This window comes from Pleurodeles waltl, chromosome 5, assembly GCF_031143425.1.
Source record: "Pleurodeles waltl isolate 20211129_DDA chromosome 5, aPleWal1.hap1.20221129, whole genome shotgun sequence".
Lineage (NCBI taxonomy): Eukaryota > Metazoa > Chordata > Amphibia > Caudata > Salamandridae > Pleurodeles > Pleurodeles waltl.
In genome coordinates this window covers 856,318,822-856,337,364 of record NC_090444.1, presented here as the reverse complement: position 1 = coordinate 856,337,364, position 18,543 = coordinate 856,318,822, and positions in this window count along the sequence as shown.

Here is an 18,543-nt window from a genome sequence, read left to right as displayed (position 1 = left end):
AGTCAGTTATTTAAATATCTCTAAGAACAATTTCCAAGTATTTCTGTACATCTCCACTTGTGGGGTGAGCACACGTCCAGAACAAGGTCCATGGCTTACAAAGTAAACACAGTCAAGTCAATGAAAGGGGTACGTATGTCGAAGACCATGATCAAACAATCAAGGTGGGTGTAACACACTGAGAACTGTGGAATGGCAGATTGTGCAAATAGTGACTACACATAATTGATGTTCAGGTGGCACAGTGCACAATTAGGGGCCCACAAATGTGTGCCTTGATGTCATGTCACTGAGCCACCAGTAGCAAGTAAATGATGAGCCAGTCAAATATTGACCATTCACTATCCCATTGCAGAGGAGGATGCCTTACCTCCAGCAGGCCTCCCTGTCCTGAATTTTACAGATGATATGGATGACCAGCTGCCAACCTTCAATGTTGACACTCTCCAGGATGTTTTGAGTTCCTTCCAGATACCACCTCCAGTGGCTGGGAGGACACACAGCATTGTAGGGTATCCGCATGACCCACTCAACTACCAACACACAGACCCAATCAGTCCTGCCACTGCCCTGGACTCTGAGGGCCCAGGCAGAGTCCAGCTGGAGCTGGCACAGCAGGTGTGGGTAGGGATAGAGACCATGGTGGACAGCCTAGAGGGAATGCAGAAGTGCCTCAGGCTGAATAAGGACAACTCTGCTGCCATCAGATGCACCAAGGCCTCGCTACATGGACTCCAGCAGTCCCTGGCTGACATAGTTGGTGTTATGATGCAGACGATTGACCAGTTGTCCTTCCAAATTACCAGCAGCATGATTGATACCAGGCTGTGGGGGCTATACAAAATGCCCTGGAGTCCATACAGCAGAATGTGGCTTCCCTTAGTGACTACATGGGTGCCTACCTCTATGATGTAGCAGTGGTGTTGCAAAACCAGCAGTTCCTCCTTGCTGCAGTGATGCCTTATGCATTCCCACAAATGGCAACTGCCGGGACCTTTGATTCTACATCTCTATCCCCTGATGTGTTTGTGTACGCCCCTCAACTTCAACAACAGCACCACCCATGGCACAGGCGGCACCACATACATCAGAGGATAAAGATGTGAAAGGAACAACTTTCACACGAAAAAACACCCGGTAGCTCCAATCTGTGCCACATGGACAGTATCTCTTTAGCTCTGTGCTTAAGATCATGCCAGTATTGTGACAGCTGGCAATGTGCCATCCTTACTCTATCACTGTTGACTTATCATGTATGGACTGTCATTGTCTCAATTCCTACCTATTGTCAATTTGGACAGCTCCTCACTAATGCACACCTTTCCTACACATGTCACATGACATGTCCCTCACCCTTGGACTCAGACTAAATATTCAATGGCTTGGGATCTTTCATGGGGTCAGTGAACAGTACATTGGACATTATTGGAAACAAAACTTGCACATGTAAATAAATCACCATAATCACATGCCCTGCTTTTTTTCAGTGTTCCATCAATTCCTATAAAATGTATGCAATGTGTGAAGCTATGTCAATGAGTACAAAACCAAATGACATGTGTGGCTTCCTATCAGACACAAAAGCATACACTAGGACTCAAACATGATAAAGATGACCGATAGTATTGTGGACTACAACCAACTATCTGGGGCTTCAAACCATGTATCAAACAGAAATCCATGCAAGTTGACCTATGGCATGTGTGGTTCAGAACACAAGTGACTGGAACTTTCCCTGATGATTGTACCTGTACAACAAATAAATGAGAAGCGGAAGAGGCATATGTAAGACTGTGAGGGGCAGCTGTTGGTGTGCCAGTATCCATTCCCCAAATAAGGGGGGAGTATAATGTGCAAAACTTTTCAAGAATGATTGGTACAGATCTTACTGATGACAACTGATGTTGCATTATTTACCTGCAAAGAATTTGTATCCATACACAATCCGAGTGTCAGGAACTGCGCTGGAAACTTTCCTAAGTAGTTGATGTTATACCGCTTCCAATCAGACAGCTCTTTGGTCATAGGGGATACTCATAGTCATACATGTAAATCAATACTGAATGCATACCTAATCCTTTTCTCTGAAGTGGCCAGTGCAGACATAAGAACACCCAGACAGTTAATCAGTATGGACACCTCATAGCCTAACACTGACAGGATTTAGTGTTACTTTAAAACACAACCTATTAAAATATAAACTATACACTAACCTTCAATAAGCTAACCTATACTACCTTATCTTAACTTACCTCTACAGCTATCTATTCTAATCTTAACTTATCCTATACATGTAATGCCACACAATAAACATTGCCCCCACCCCACTTAAGAGACAATAGACAAGTGGGACAACATGAACTAAAGCTATAAATAGGCTAACTAAATCTATCTATCTATCTATCTATCTATCTATCTATCTATCTATCTATCTATCTATCTATCTATCTATCTATCTATATATTGCAGAACAAGTTTGTCCTCTATGAAAGCGCACTCCCAACAGGTTATGTAATCGGGGAAAATAGCGAAGCTTGCAACTCTCAGTGAATTAGCATTTTCATTACTCCTGGCCTCATGTTCTCATTTATCTCTGGACATGTGTTTCTGGGTTAATCCCTTCATCAGCAGAGAAATATAAAGCTGAACCCTCCAGGAACTCTACAAAACTACAACAAAGAAGCAAAGACGACTTCTGCAACATTGTAACTTCAGCTCCTGCCAGCAACTGCAACAGATTTCAGGTTGTACGTCCTCCAAGGACTGCCTATCTTCAGCCTCCACCAGAAGACCCGAAGGAATCTCCCGTTTAGTGACGGAGTCACTTCCTTGCTTCAGCAGGCACCTCTCTGCAACGACGACCGGTAGCTTGGGTCCCCTCTCCAGACAACAAGTGTGGATCCAGCAACATGGGTGGTGGACTAAAATGACTCCGACAGTCCCAATGTCCAGTGGTGGAGGTAAGGGATTGCCTCCCCGTGCGAGACAGTACCCCTTTGCACTGCATGACCTGCAGTTGCTAAGGCTTGTGTGTGACCTTCCAAAAAGTTATTTGTGCGCAGCACAGCTTAGGCCACCAGCACTCCATCCTGTGACGCACAGCTTCCTGAGTGGTTCTCCGGCAGCGTGGGAATCCTTTGTGTTGTGCTGTGTGGGCCTCTATTTGTACCTTCTGTGTCTCCATGCTGTGGGACTCCTGTGCTTGCTGTCTCATCTTCTGAGGGCTCTCTGAGTTGCAGAGAGCCCCCTCTTTTTCCCCCTCCTAGGTAGAGGCCATCAGGTCCCTCCTGGTCCCAGGCAGCACCATTTTCCGCTAACCATGAGCTTTGCATTTACCAAGGTTTGTTGGCGGATTCCACCAGCACAAACCAGACTGCATTCATCCATCCGGTGTGGGACATCTTCTGCACCAACCAGGAACCCGCATCTGTCTTCTTTGGTGCAATACTGACTTTGTCTTCTCACCAATGGATCCCCTTTTGCTGCTTCATCCGTGTCAGCAGGGGCTCCTGTTCTTCCTGGACTCTTCAATGCTTCTTGGACTTGGTCCCCTTCTTCCACAGGTCTTCAGGTCCAGGAATCCATTGTTGGTGTCTTGCAGTCTCATATGGTTCTTGCATTATCTTCTATCACAACTTCTAGTGTGTTTTAGGAAACTTGCTGTGTTTTACTCCTGCTTTCCTGGGCTCTGGGGTGGGGTACTTTACTTACGTTTGGTGTTTTCTTACACTCCCAGCATCCTCTACATTTGCCTAAGTGGGAAACCAACTTTCTCATTCCACTATTTTAGTATATGGTTTGTGATCCTCATAAGCCCATTGCAACCTATTGTGATTGTCACTGTTTGCACTATTTTCTGACTATTTACTTACCTGTTTCTGGTTAATAGTGTATTTATTGTGTGATTTACTTATCTTTTAAGGGAGTATAGCCTACAAAGTATTTTTTGACATTGCCTGACTTAAATAAAGCTCCTTTATTTTTGTAACACTGAGTAGTGTCTTTCATGTGTGTAAGTACTGTGTGACTACAGTGGTATTGTAAGAGCTTTGCATGTCTCCTAGTTCAGCCTTGGCTGCTCTGCCTACAGCTACCACTAGACAGCCTGGCTTCTAAACACTGACTACATTTTACTAATAAGGGATAACTGGACCTGGTATAAGGTGTAAGTACCGTTGGTACCCACTACAAACCAGGCCATCCTCCTACAGTGAGGTGGCAGCAGCTGGGACTACCTGAAAAACCTCAGAAGGCTGGTTTGGCAGTACTGGGGGCCCATAGTGGAGCCCCCAGAGTGCATGGGATTGTGCAACCAATACTGGAATCAGTATTGTGGTACAAGACCCAGTTGTTAGACACCTTCCATGGTCATATTTGGAGTTACTATTGTGAAGCTGGACATAGGTATTGACTTATGTCCATTGCACACTTACAATGGCGTTCCAGCACTCATGAAGTTTATGAAAATGGGCCTGGACAACGTGGGGCCAGCTCTGCTAGTGCAGGGGTGCCGTCACACACAAGTACTTTGCACCCAGCCTTCAGGGTCTGAAGGCCTGACACATAAGTGACTTATAAGTGACCTGATGCAGTGAAAATGTCTGTGAACGGGTGCATGCACCATTTCACACAGGCTCCAATGGCAGTCCTGTAGAAGCCTTTGCCTGGGCTCCCAATGGGTGGCAAAAGTAATGCTGGACCCCATAGGGATCCCCTGGAAACCCAATGCCCTGGGTACCAAGGTACCATATAGTAGGGACTTGTAAGGGGGGACTAGTATGCCAATTTGGACGGAAATACTGGGTTACTAGTATGTAAGGACAAATTTGGAACCAGAGAGAGCATAAGCACTGGGATCCTGGTTAGCAGGATCCCAGTGACACAGTAACGCATACTGACGAAAACAGTGAACCATACTGACAAGTAGGCCACAAACCACGAGCACTGGGGTCCTGACTAGCAGGATCCCAGTGACACAGTCAAAACACACTGACGAACAGGTAACCATGATAAAAAGAAGCTACTTTCTCACAGTGCCTCACTTCTTGCAGGTGACTCTGACTGCCCAAACCTGTCCTGGTCCTTGACCCCTGTTAGTAATCCGAGAACAGGGGCTGAGAATAGGTACAATGATGCTCATGGCCATGCCAGGAGGATTGTTGGAAAGACCTTTGGCCTCCTGAAGGCCAGGTTCTGGTGCTTCCATCTGACAGGTGGATCCCTATGGTACTCCCCTGAGAAGGTCTGCAATATTGTTGTTGTGTGCTGCATGCTGCTCAATTTGGCCCTCAGATGCCATGTGCCCTATCTGCAGGAGGAGGGGGTGACAATGCCCCTGTGGCAGCAGTGGACACTGAGGACAGTGAGGAGGAGGATGTGGACAACAGGACACATATGATACTGCAGTACTTCTAATGACACTCAGGTAAGACTGTTGAAATATACATTTCTCCATTTAAGTCTTGTACTGTGGCTGTAGCATAATGCCAGTCACTACCTTTGCATTCCACCTGACTGTCACCTATGCCTTTCCCTTATTGCAGAGGTTGGTGTGGTTACAACAGTGTAATGCTGTGATGTGTTCAGACTGCTGAGACACATATCTAATATGGATCAAAATATTACTGGACATTTGCTTGGGATCATGCAGTTCAATACAGTACAATACTTCACATAAAGCACTATTACTGCAGTTGTTCCAAGGGTGTTTATTTTAAAATTTGGTATACTATGCAAAGTGCAACAGAGTGGGGTGATGTTTGGAAATAGTCCAGTGCAACGTGCCAGTCTGTTTGTAGCACAGGCCCAGTGTCCAAGGGGCCATAGAAATGGAAGCAATGGCAGTTCAATGTGGACAAGGTAACACAGTGGAACAAAAGGGGGACACTCAGGAGGGGTTCATTTCCTAGGGGTGGTCTTGGTCTTGGCAACTGTCTCTGGTGTGTAGGAGGCTGGCCTGGTTTGTAGTGGGTACCTAAGGTACTTACACCTTATACCAGGTCCAGTTATCCCTTATTAGTGAAATGTAGGCAGTGTTCTAGCAGCTTAGGCTGTCTAGAGGTAGCTGTAGCAGAGCAGCTTAAGCTGAACTAGGAGACATGTAAAGCTCCTGCAATACCACTATAGTTACACAGTACATATACACAATACAAGATAATACTCAGTGTTATAACAAATAAAGGTACTTTTGTTTTTGTGACACAAGGCCAAAAATATCTCAGAGGCAATACTCCTTCTGGAGGTAAGTATTATACACGACATATACACTAGTAACCAAAATCAGGTAATTAAACAGTCATAGAATAGTGCAAACAGTAGAAAATACAATAGATTGCAATGGGCCTAGGGGCAACACAAACCATATACTAAAATAGTGAAATGCGAATATTGAATTCCCCCTTAGGCAAGTGTAGTGTGTAGAGGGGTGCTGGGAGTGTAGGAAAACACCAAAGGTAAGTAAAGTACCCCACCCCAGAGCCCAGGAAAGCAGGAAAAAAGTACAGCAAGTTTCCTCAGGACACGTGAAAGGTCATGATAAAGGATTTTGCAAGAACCAAGCAAAACTGCAAGCAACAAACAATGGATTCCTGGACCTGAAGACCTGTGAAGAGAGGAGAAGAAGTCGAAGAAGAGTCCAGGAAGGACAGGAGCCCTTGCCAGCCTAGAAGAAGGTGCAAAAGTGAATTCTCCGGTCAGAAGAAAAGTATAGGAGTGCACCAAAGAAGATGGCTGCGGGTTCCTGCTTGGTGCAGAAGATGTCCCAAGTCAAGTTCATGGATGCAGGCTGTTTGCATTGCTGGATTCTGCCAACAAGCCTTGGTTCAAGCAAGTAGGAGGTTTGCATCAAAAAGGAGTTGCTTGGACCCAGGCGGGACCTGGGGATCTCAACTCAGACTGAGGAGACAGAGGGGGCTCTCAGCTCTTCAGAGAACCTTCAGAAGACCAGGCAGCACCCAAGGGAGTCCCAGAACATGGGGACAAAGAAGATGCAAATTGAAGTAATTGCAATACTACACTGGAAGGTCCAAAGCCGCCGGAGAACAACTCATGGAACTGTGCATTGCAGGATGGAGTGCTGGGGACCTGGGCTACGCTGTGCATGAAGGACTTTTGGAAGAAGTGCACAGAAGCCCAAGGAGCTGCAGAAGACACAGTGAACAGGGGTACAGTTGCAGCACGAGGAGGCAAGCTCATACCTCCGCCAAATTCAGACAGCTGGACCTTTGGACAGTCTGGGTCACTTCAGCCCACCACCTGTGTTCCAGGGAGCATGCTCGTCGTCAGGAGAGGAGTCCCAGAGTACTGGTTGTCATCGCAGAAGGGTTCCTGCTGAAGCAGGGAAGTGACTCAGTCACTCCACTGGAGATTTCTTCGGTTCTTCTGGTGCAGGGTGAAGACAGGCACTCCTCAGAGCGTGTACACATTGGAACCTCTTGCAAATGCTGGCTGGAGCTGAAGTTGCAGGTCACACGAGTCGCCCTGGATACTTTGTTACAGTTACAGCGGTTCCTGGAGCAGTCTGCGGTTGATTCGACAGTCAGAAGCTGAAGCAGAGGATGCAAAGCAGTCCTGGAGATATCTTGCAAACTGAATCTGAGGAAACACCCAGAGGAGAAACCCTAAATAGCCCTGAGAGGGTGATTGGCCACCTACCCAGGTATGCCTATCAGGAGGGGTCTCTGACATCACTTGCTGGCACTGGCCACTCAGAGGTCTCCAGAGGGTCCCAACACCTTGGAATCCAAGATGGCTAACACCAGGGACACTCTGGACGAGCTCTGAGCACCTCCCCTGGGGTGGTGATGGACAGGGGAGTGGTCACTCCCTTTTCCTTTGTCCAGTTTCACACCAGAGCAGGGACTGGGGGTCCCTGAACCAGTGTAGACTGGATTATGCAAGGAGGGTACCGTTTGTGCCCTTAGAAGCATTTCCAGAGGCTCTCGGAGGCTACCCCTCCCATGCCTGTAACATCTATCTACAATGGGAGAGAGTGTAATACCCCTCTCCTAAAGGAAATGCATTGTTCTGCCTTCTTCGGATTGAGCTGCTCAATCCCCAGGAGGGCAGAACATGTCTGTGAGGTGGAAGCATCTGAGGCTACAGTGCAAACCTCAGAGAGCTGGTTTGGGGTGCTGGGAGTCCATGGTGGAGCCCCCAGAATGCATGGGTTTGGCCTCAATAACAAATTTGTATTGGGGGGATAATTCCAAGATCTTAGACACCTCACATGCCCATATTCGGAGTTACCATTGTGAAGCTACATATGTATTGACATATATGTAGTGCACGCTTATAATGGTGTCCCTGCACTCACAAAGTCTGGAGAATTGGCCCTGGACAATGTGGGGGTACCATGGAAGTAATCACATTGCCTGCCTCCTTCGCATACCGGACGACTTTTCGTTTTTCATCATTCCAGTCGTGGCGTATGGTTCACCTTACCGGTTGTTATTTTGTCTGTTTGCTTAAAGACGATTTGAATGTATGACGCTATGTGCAATAATGGACACAACGCCCTGATGAAAGTGGCTGATAACAATATGGACATTTCTCTGAAGCGTTAGTCCACCGAAACGTGCGTCTGCAGTAATGAAGACTAACAAACAGATGAAGTAATTTTTGCAGCAGAGGAGCGGGATTAAGTCTCATCAGTGTGAATTCAAATAGTGATCATCAGCATTCCTGTTTGAGATACTTACCACGACAACGGATTTATGCATTCTCTTTGATTCTTGTATTTAAAATGCTGTAGGGATGCATTACATTTTTTATTTGTGTTTCTTTAATAAGTTTGAAGTATATTTGTTTTGAGACAGGATCTTGGAGTTAGCTGTTTTGCAGTATATAGATATTTGTGATTTTTGTGTTTTCGTGGTTTGTATGTCGTTTATATGTTTATTCCATGTTTCATGTGTTTTTAGTCTTATATGGTAATTGTCTATATATTAGAATAATTGTTCCTTGATAGATTTGGGAGTAGGGGGGAATTTGTTGGTGTCTACAATCTGTGATCAACTATTTTGTATGAATTTGATGTTTTTTTGCATATTTATTGATTCTCACTTATTAAAAAATAACAAAATAAAAAATATTTCATTTATCATTTAAGGCTGCTGTTGTTAGACAAATGAGTCTTTCCATATGTATCGGAGAGAGATATACCCTTTACTTATTGTACGTTTCCCTGAAAATCTCTCTCCGTATGAGGTCAGGGACCCTGTATTTTTTGTTTGACTGGTACCTTTGGTAGTGCAAGGGTTCCCTCACACACTAACTTTGCACCTAGCCTTCAGTAAATGAAGGTTAGAAATGTAGGTGACTTATAAGCTACTTAGTGCAGTTTAAAATGGCTGTGAAATAGTGTGTGCACTATTTCACTCAGGCTGCAGTGGCAGCCCTGAGGAAAGGTTTGTATGAGTTCCTTATGGGTGGCAAAAGAAATGCTGCAGCCCATAAAGATCGCCTGGAACCGCAATACCCTGATACCTAAGTACCATATACTAGGGACGTATAGGGGGGGGTCCATTGTGCCAATCAGAATTGGAATATGGAGTCACTAAAGTGTAGTGGCAAATTTGGTAAGTAGAGCATAAGCACTGGAGTTCTGGTTAGCAGAACATCAGTGACACAGTCAAGCATACTGACAATAAATATAGGCCACAAACTATGAGCACTGGGGTCCTGGCTAGCAGGATCCCAGTGAGACAGGCACAACACACGGACAAACAGGAAACAATTGGGGGTAACATGATAAGGAAGATGGTACTTTCCTATATAGTGGCTGTCTGGGTTGGAGGGAACATTTGCTGGGTGGTTCACCTTCTGCAGGGGGAGTGGTGCTGGTGGCCCGTGCGTCCTGTGGCAGGGCCTCCTGTCCACCTGCTGCAGCAGATGTGGAGGGCTGCTGGGTGGAGTGGCTAGTGGAAGTGGCCCACTAGTGTGCTCTGTTGTCCCACAGGGTGTTGGCCATGTCACCCAGCACCCCTGCAATGGAGCCCATGTTGGTATTTAGGCCCTGGATTTGCTGCATGACCTCCCGTGGTGTACCCCCTGCAGCCACTGGTTCTCCTGCATGATGGTGATCACCTGACCCATCCTGTCCTGGGATTGTTGGTATGCCCCCAGGACATTTGTAAGTGCCTCCTGGGCAGTCGGTTCCCTGGGCCTGTCCTCCCCCTGGCACACAGCTGTCCTCCCAGTGTCCCCTGCCCCTTGTGCATATGTTCCCTGAGTGGTGTGCCCACTCCCACTGACACCAGAACCCTCATTGTCTTGCCTGTGAGGTATGGACTCGGGTCCCTGTATACGTGGGCACACTACTGATTGATGTGACCTGAGGACAGAGGTGTGGGGGCATTGGCTGGCTGCTGTGGTGTTAGATTCTGAGGAGAGGGTGCTCTGTGGTGGACTGGCTGTGGGATGGGGTGGCCAACTGACCAGTGGTTCCAGATGGGCCAGGGAGTACATCCAGAGCACCTGTGTCATCAGTGGGGGCATCTTCTGGTGGGGGACTGGGTAGCCGTGGCACCTCTTCACCGCTGACATTGGCTGGGGTACCTGTGGGATGTGATGTATTATGCTACATGTCAGTGACATATTCGATATTATTAGCTTTTACAATGTATTGAGTTGTCCTCCCAACTTTGGTTGTGTATAGTGATGGATTGTGGGATTGTTAGTTCTCCATGCTGTACATGCATTGGTGGTGGGTGTCCAGTCCTCTGGCTAGTCCAGTGAGTCCCTCAGGATGCAGTATTGCCAAGACTTGCTCCCCCCGTGCTGTCAGCTGTGGGGGAGGAGGTGGGGGTCCACCGCCAGTCCTCTGGATGGTGAGCTGGTGCCTTGCTGCAATGGAACGCACCTTCCCCCGTAGGTCATTCCACCTCTTCCTTATGTCTTCCCTTGTGCATGGATGGTGCCCCATGATGTTCACCCTGTCCACGGTTCTCTGTCATAGCTCCATCTTCCTGGCAATGGAGATCTGCTGTACCTCTGCTTCAAACAGCTGTGGCTCTACCCTGACTATTTCCTCCACCATGACCCACATCTCCTCGTTAGTGACCTGGGGGTGCCTTTATGGGGACATTGGTGTTGTGTGGAGTGTGTTGCGCAGTCAGTGATGTGTGAAATGGTGGTGTGTGACGAATGAATGGGTAGTTGTGCTATGTGTGTGCAGTTCTCTCTGTGATTTGCGTGGAAAAGTGTAGCAGTCTTCTCGTGTTTGCAAAGGATTGTGGGTTATGTCAGGTGTGTTTTATAGTGCTGTTTGTGTGGGTGTGTGGGGTGTGTGTATTTGTGTCAAGTGTGGGTTTATGGTTCTGACCAATCTTGTCTTGTTTTGTTTTTGAGTGGCCATATCTGGCGGTGTGCACCAGCAGTGGTTTACTGACGTTGAATGTCCGCTGTGGTGATTGGAGAACTTTGCAAGACCCTCAGATGGATCCCCATCGAAACCAGAAGAACAGTCACCCATGCACTCATCAGCAGTAGACTGGACTACGGCAACGCACTCTACGCGGGAACAACGGCCAAGCTCCAGAGGAAACTTCAGCTCATTCAGAAAGCCTCCGCACGCCTCATCCTTAACCTCCCTCACCACAAACACGTCTCAGCCCACCTCAGAGACCTTCACTGGCTCCCCGTCAGAAAGAGGATCAATGCTCACAAGGCTCTCCACGACGCAGGCCCTGCCTACCTCAACGGGCGTCTCAGCTTCCACGTTCCCACCTGCCAGCTCCACTCCGCCACCCTCGCCCTCGCCACCGTCCCCCTGCATCCACCGTACCACAACCGATGGCAGATCCTTCTCCCACCTCACTGCCAAAACTTGGAACTCCCTCCCCGTCAACCTATGTCTGACCCAGCACCTCCTGACCTTCAGGAAACCTCTCAAGACCTGGCTATTCGAGCAGTAGTACCCCTGACCCCCCCCCCTAGCGCCTTGAGACCCTATTGGGTAAGTAGTGCGCTTGACAAGTAATAGATTGATTGATTGGTGGGTCATTATGTGGAGGGCGTTGTTTTGGTGACATAACGGTATGGTGGGTAGTAACAACAGTTTATCACATTCAGTGGGTCTGGCGGATTTGTGGTTGTGGCTGTTTTCTGTCAGTTTTGTTTGTGTGTGTCATAATCTGGCGGACGGATGTTCGCCTCTGCAGCGGTATTTGTTTTTTGCCGCCAATGTCAAAATGTGGGCCTTAATCTTAATGATGCAAAGCAACACATGTGACGTATAGTTCCCCATGCACGCAAAATGTTGGAGATTGTGTGCTGACGTGTCATTGTAGGTATATATGTGACATGTTTGTTTGTGAAAATATATGTATCATGTCTGATAAGTAATGCATGATTCAGTAGTGTGGTTAGGGATCAGACACATACCAATTCTCGATTCCAGTTGTGTCATATATGTAGGCCATTGTCTCAAGGCTGTGTACACATATCAGTGTAAAATATGTTTCACAATTTGAGGACATTTGTACTGGTCATAATAAGTTGTAAGTTATAACGTGACATATACACATTTTATCATGTAAATTGTACTCATTTGTCCATCCACATATAGGCGGCACCAAGCCTGGCCCACCTAGGGTCTTATGTGTTAACAACATAATATTTGAATGTTCAATGAGTCAAATTTTGTTGATATTGCCAAATTGATACAATTGGATACAATGTGTGTGGCAGGGCTATTCTCATGCAGTAATGCACCCTAGTCATCATTGCTTCTGTAGCACTTTGAATGGCCACACAGGACCATTGTTGCATGTAGTAACACAGGTTGACTGTGGTGTCACCTCGGCTAAGTTCACTGTGCAGGCCCCTGACTGTGTCAAAGAACAATGTAGCCTCTGGGATTTGGGGGGGGGGGGGGGTGGGTTTGGTGGTGATCTGCCAACCTCATGGTGGATCATCAGCACTGTGATGCACAGTCCCCTGCAGACACACACCTGCACATTTGTGATCCAAAGTTTTGTTACCTTTGTGATTCTTGATGCCAGGCACGCCCTATAATGTATTAGGGACAGGCAGCCTGTTTGAGTAGATCATGTCCTATCAGTTCCCATGGGTTTTTCATGACTAGCCATAAATATTTGAGTTTATTCCTAGGATGCTTGATTAGTCCATTGATAGGTTGCGGAACTGGGTCATGTGTGTAGACCCAGGCTACAGATACTGTTCTCCCTGTGCTTTCCTTCTTTGTTGATGAGCACTATTGAAGCACAGCACTGGTCTAACAGGAGTACCCCCCCCCGCTTTCTGGCTCTCCTCATATCTGCTTCAAATGTGAGGCAAGCTTAGTGGCTGCCAACTTATAGAGTTATATTGGTACCCTGTTGATCCCTGCTGCTTCTCCTGCCTTCACATCCCTGATGGCTTATTACAATTTCCTCCTGGAAAAGTTAATCTTCTAAGGATTCCCTATCCTCTATAGGGAGGGTTGGGAAGGGATGTCACTCTGCTTTGCCTTTAGTGGCAAAACACCTTGCATAATAGATTTTCTCAGTGAAGTGGGAAAAAGTTTGGGCTATGGATTCTCGACTTCTAGCAAGTTCCCCTGAATCCTTCTGAATCCCAGGAACCCATCTATCTGCCACCTCATACCTGTCCAACCAGGCCAATAGTTTTTCTGTCTTGTCTACCATTTAATTGATTTGGAGCCAGATGTATCATCACGGCCCTTTGCGATTCGGAAATAGCGTTTTTTAAGAAATCACTATTTCCGACTCGCAAAGTGCCATGTATCACATTTGCGAATCGGTAATAGCGATTTCTTAAAAATCGCAAATGCTATTACCAAATCGCAGATTGCGATACCGGGCCCATTCGCAGCTATGGGCCTGTTGGCCCATATCTGCGAATTGTTTGCATTTCCAAAATTGTGATTTCTGACCCAGAAATCGCAATTTTGGAAATGCAAAACACCTGGGGGCTGGGGGCCTAAGGCCCCCTCTGCTGCACCCCAAAAACATTTTTGGAGACATGTAAGGTGCACACATGCCAAAAGGGCATGTGTGCTTTACATGTACAATTTAAAAATGCAATTTAAATGCATTTTTAAATTTTGCACCAGGTTACCACCTGGTTTCTTTTAATGGTATTTTGCATGTGCGACTCGCAAAACCAGGTCGCAACGCAAGAAATCGCAATTTTTGAAATTTCTTATTTGTGGTCTGTGAATGCCTTTCATGCATCGCAGACCACTTTTTTGCACTCGCAAACGGCCGAATTTTGCGATTCGCACCGTTTGCGAGTGCAAAAATATTTCATACATCTGGCCCTTGGGGCTTTGTTGCCCTATGTTGCATTTTTGCAGCTTCCCGGGCCATGTCTCAGTATTCATTTTGCTTAAGGGATAGGATGCTGGCTCCCTCCGATCCCACCTCATCTGCTAAGCAGGCCTTAAGGGACAATAACTCACGTTCAAGAGCCTTCGATTTGTTTCTTTTTAGTTTTTTCCCCTTGCGCGATCATGGACAAACCCACCCTGTGACTACTGTCTTATAGTCCGACCACAATGTGAGTGCTGACTCGACAGAAGTGCTATTTTCCAGAAAATAATGGTTTGTTGCCTCTAACATCCCTTCTCTAATATTTTGGCACTTTTAGGTACCAAAACCTCAATATAATGTGCCTAGTGCTCGACCTCTTGCCCCAACCATACACCAGACATGGGAGAATGGTCATAAATACCCCTGGCTAAGTTGGTTATCTCCCTGACTTTTAACAGATGGACAGTAAACATTGATCAAATCTGGAGAGACTATCATGCACCCCCAAGTAAAAGGTTAATATGCCGGGTTGCTGTGTTAAGGGTACACCATATATTTGCCAGTCCCTGGGCAGTGAGGAAGTATGCAAATGGTCGTCTAACTGACTCCAGGGGCCTGGGAGGATGTTGGTGAATGCTATAACTCAGAGTTGCGTTAAAGTCCCCTTATATGAACAATTCCATAACTGGAAGACTTTGTAGCAGAGCGGTCAGATTTGGTAGTACCGAGTCTATACTGAAAGTATGTTTAAGATGCCCCCCTCCCAGGTCACAGAAAGCACCAAATAATGGCTCAGCTGATCCAGCTTTATTTGCAAAATGAGCAGGGACAGCATTTTCCACACTTAGATTACTACTCCTCTAGCACAGGTAGTATGGGCCGCATGAGCAGCCTTTTGATATCCCCAATGGTCCAGGGCGTGACACCTATTATCTAGGTGTTGGGTCTCTTGTAGGTGAACTATATCAGGGGAGTCTGGTTTAATATACTGGAGCGTTCTCCACATCTAGATTAATACTCCTCTTGCACAGGTAGTATGGGGCACATGAGCAGCCTTTTGATATCCCCAATGGTCCAGGGCGTGACACGTATTATCTAGGTGTTGAGTCTCTTGTAGGTGAACTATATCAGGGGAGTCTGGTTTAATATACTGGAGCACCACTCGCCGTTTGACTTTGTCACCTAAGCCATTGACGTTCCGGGAGAGTATCCTTAAGGTTGACATACTAACTTTGGACACCCCATTGTATGGTTAATGGACCACACCCGGGGAATCTGGGCCAACGCTGGGTGGGATTTAAACTGTGAGAGTGAATGTCCTGTGTGCCTTAGCTATGTTGACTGGTCGTATGTATCTTGCCTGGATATATACTACAACAATAATCCCATTACCCCTCTTCAGTCATGATTCCCCCCTCCCTGATACAATGCGCTGGGGAATCCAAACTGCACACCTTCCCAACTGTGCATAGCCCCTTTTGCTCCAACTGAACATATTGCTAACTAGGGAGCGTCACTACTGCCTTCTGGCCCCCACCCAGACCCTTACTGGAATGTCTTTACCAAGTTTGTTTCTTATGTCCTCTGTCTCAATCTTGCCCCCAGTCACCGATTTAGGACCATCAAGGGCAGTTCTCAGCCCACCCGCAAGAAGCTCCGGGTGCATCTCCAGTCCCACATTTACAATCTCACAAGCCCCTCTTTTCTCCCCATCAGTCCAAAGATCTGTTCCTGGGATCAGGACAATGCTCTGGGCTAGGTCGAATTTTTTTGCACTGCATCTCCACTTCAAGTATATCACAATTCTCCTTTGCTGCCACCCCAGCACCTCTTAGGGCAGTCATAGTATCTAGACCCTCCTGCCTCCTGACATCCTTCCAGCCAATCCTGTCCAGGTTCTGGGCTTGATAAAAAAAGAATTTTGCACGCTGCAACTGATCAAAGCTGCGATGGATAAATCATTGAATACCGTTCCCTCAGAGCCTACATCACCTAGAGGAAACTACAGCATAGACTCTACACCCAAAGACTGAAATTGGGGAAGAAGGTAACCCGAGTGTTAGTTATATGCAATGGAGGAGCACTGCGAGCTGCTTGGAGAATCACATCCGGGTATGGGAAGTTAATTAGTCTTGCTGTGATGGGACGAGGGTGTGCTCCAGGATTTGAATGTGCACCTGGGATGTGGTGGGCTCACTCCACCTAAAAGAGTGTGGAAGGTTTATGTGTTTGCAGCTGTTTCAGAATGCGATCCTCCACAAACAGGTCCCTGGTCGGACCCTTGATATTTAAAGGTACCACTAGTATCCATTACATTATTTTAAGAGGGACAGCCCAACACGTCTTCCAAGTTCTCTCTTAACTGTTCTACTGTAGCTTCACATCAATTTTTATACATGGCCACATAATCACATTTACATTCTACAACCTATGTCACATTCACAAAGAGTGTATTTTGGTACTGTGATTACTCATGTCAGCTATGAGTAGAGTAAATTACACAATCAACCTTTCTGTGTCTCTCTTCACAAATATAATTTGCCAAGGGTCTGTGACTTGTTTGACATTGCTTGAATTACAATCACATTCCTAAATTATTGGGTGTGATACACCTACACATTTATGTGTATTGGTCCCTGTATGTCATTCTCTTGCTAAAACATGGGAGTGGTACTGAGAAGTATGTTCTCAGTACTCACATGTGATATTGTCATTCAGACTTTGCTAGGTTACGTACCAGACACAAACCTGACATTGTAGGTAACTGATAGTCTTTTCCTACCTAGCCCATACATCTGTACAGCAGTCTTCACATATATTTTCAGGATTGCTACAAACATATGAACAAGCCAACACATATGTGTGTAACAATGTAAAACGTATTTGCTACAGACTATGCCTACATTTCACCCACACATTAATGTGGTAGTGAATTCTTTTAAATTGTTTTTCGTTCCTGGCTATGGGGGAGATTTAAAAAAGTGGTGCTATAACCAGTACATGGCCACTGTTCTTTTGGTTCTTAGCACCCCCCTACCACCACCATGTGTATGCTGTATTTTAAGGACTGCGCACCATGGCACAGGGTAGGGGGCAATTGCGTCAAACTATTTGATGCAATTGATGTACTGTTCAGGGTTAGAGCTAACATTTTGGCCCTAACCCTGAACAGTACTTAGGGGGCTATTGATACCAATGGTGTGGCCCCTTTAAACAGCTGTTCAGAGCAGGTGTTAAACGTAGCAGCAAAATATGACACTGTTGATTTTCTTATATGCCACTGCACCATTTTGGCACTCCTTTTACTGGCTGTACACCCCCCTTGCATCCTTAATGCCTTTGCAGGCATATGGTGGCACAAAGGTGTTGCAAAGTGGTGCAATGCATGAATTGAACCACTATGAGTTTCTTGTGCTTAGATTTTGACATTATTGGGACACATTGGCCTAAGATGTATGACGCTAATGTTGCACAAGGCTGCACTAGGCCCTCTTAAATCTGGGCCTATGCTTTAAAGTTGTTTATAACCGTTTTGGTGTAGTCATGCTCTCTGAGATAAGGGCAACTTACAAATGGTATGTGATGGTGTAAATGAGTACGCCATGAGAATTCTGAGTTTATATGATTTTATTGAATTATTTACATGGTTATTCTTGGAGTACAGTTCTATGTGTAGAGGTTTTGCACAATTAGTTCACTTCTGAATACTCCAACAGCAGTGTTTTGTTGTTCCCTCTCCTCCAGTTGTACACCATTGTTGTCATCCTCCTCACTGGGGATATCTACTTGTTCATCCCAGGGGACATTTGTGGGTTGACAAATGTTATGCAATATGGCACACACAAGGATAATTTTGCAGACAAGGGTGCTGCATATAACTGTCATCCTCCTGTAAGATGTAGGCACGTGAACCTTGATTTAGGGAGATCAAATGTCCTCTCCATCACATTTCTTGTCTTTATGTGCCCTTCATTGTAGGCCCTGCATCCATTGTAGAATTTCCAAAAGGTGTCATGACCCATGGCTGGATGCCGTAACCTTGGTCCGCCCCAAATGAATGTGTGAACATGTGTAAATCATGCATATTAGTTGTTTGGTAGGTACCATGGCACATATTTGTTTTGAGTGGAGTGGTGAATCAGATTTGCATCTGGTAATGTGTGTGTTCTTGCCTGAATGGATGGTTGCATAGGTGTGTGGTGGTGCACTTTCCTATCATGGGTTGTGCCTCAGGTACCTGGTGATTGTAATTTAAAATATTGTCTGA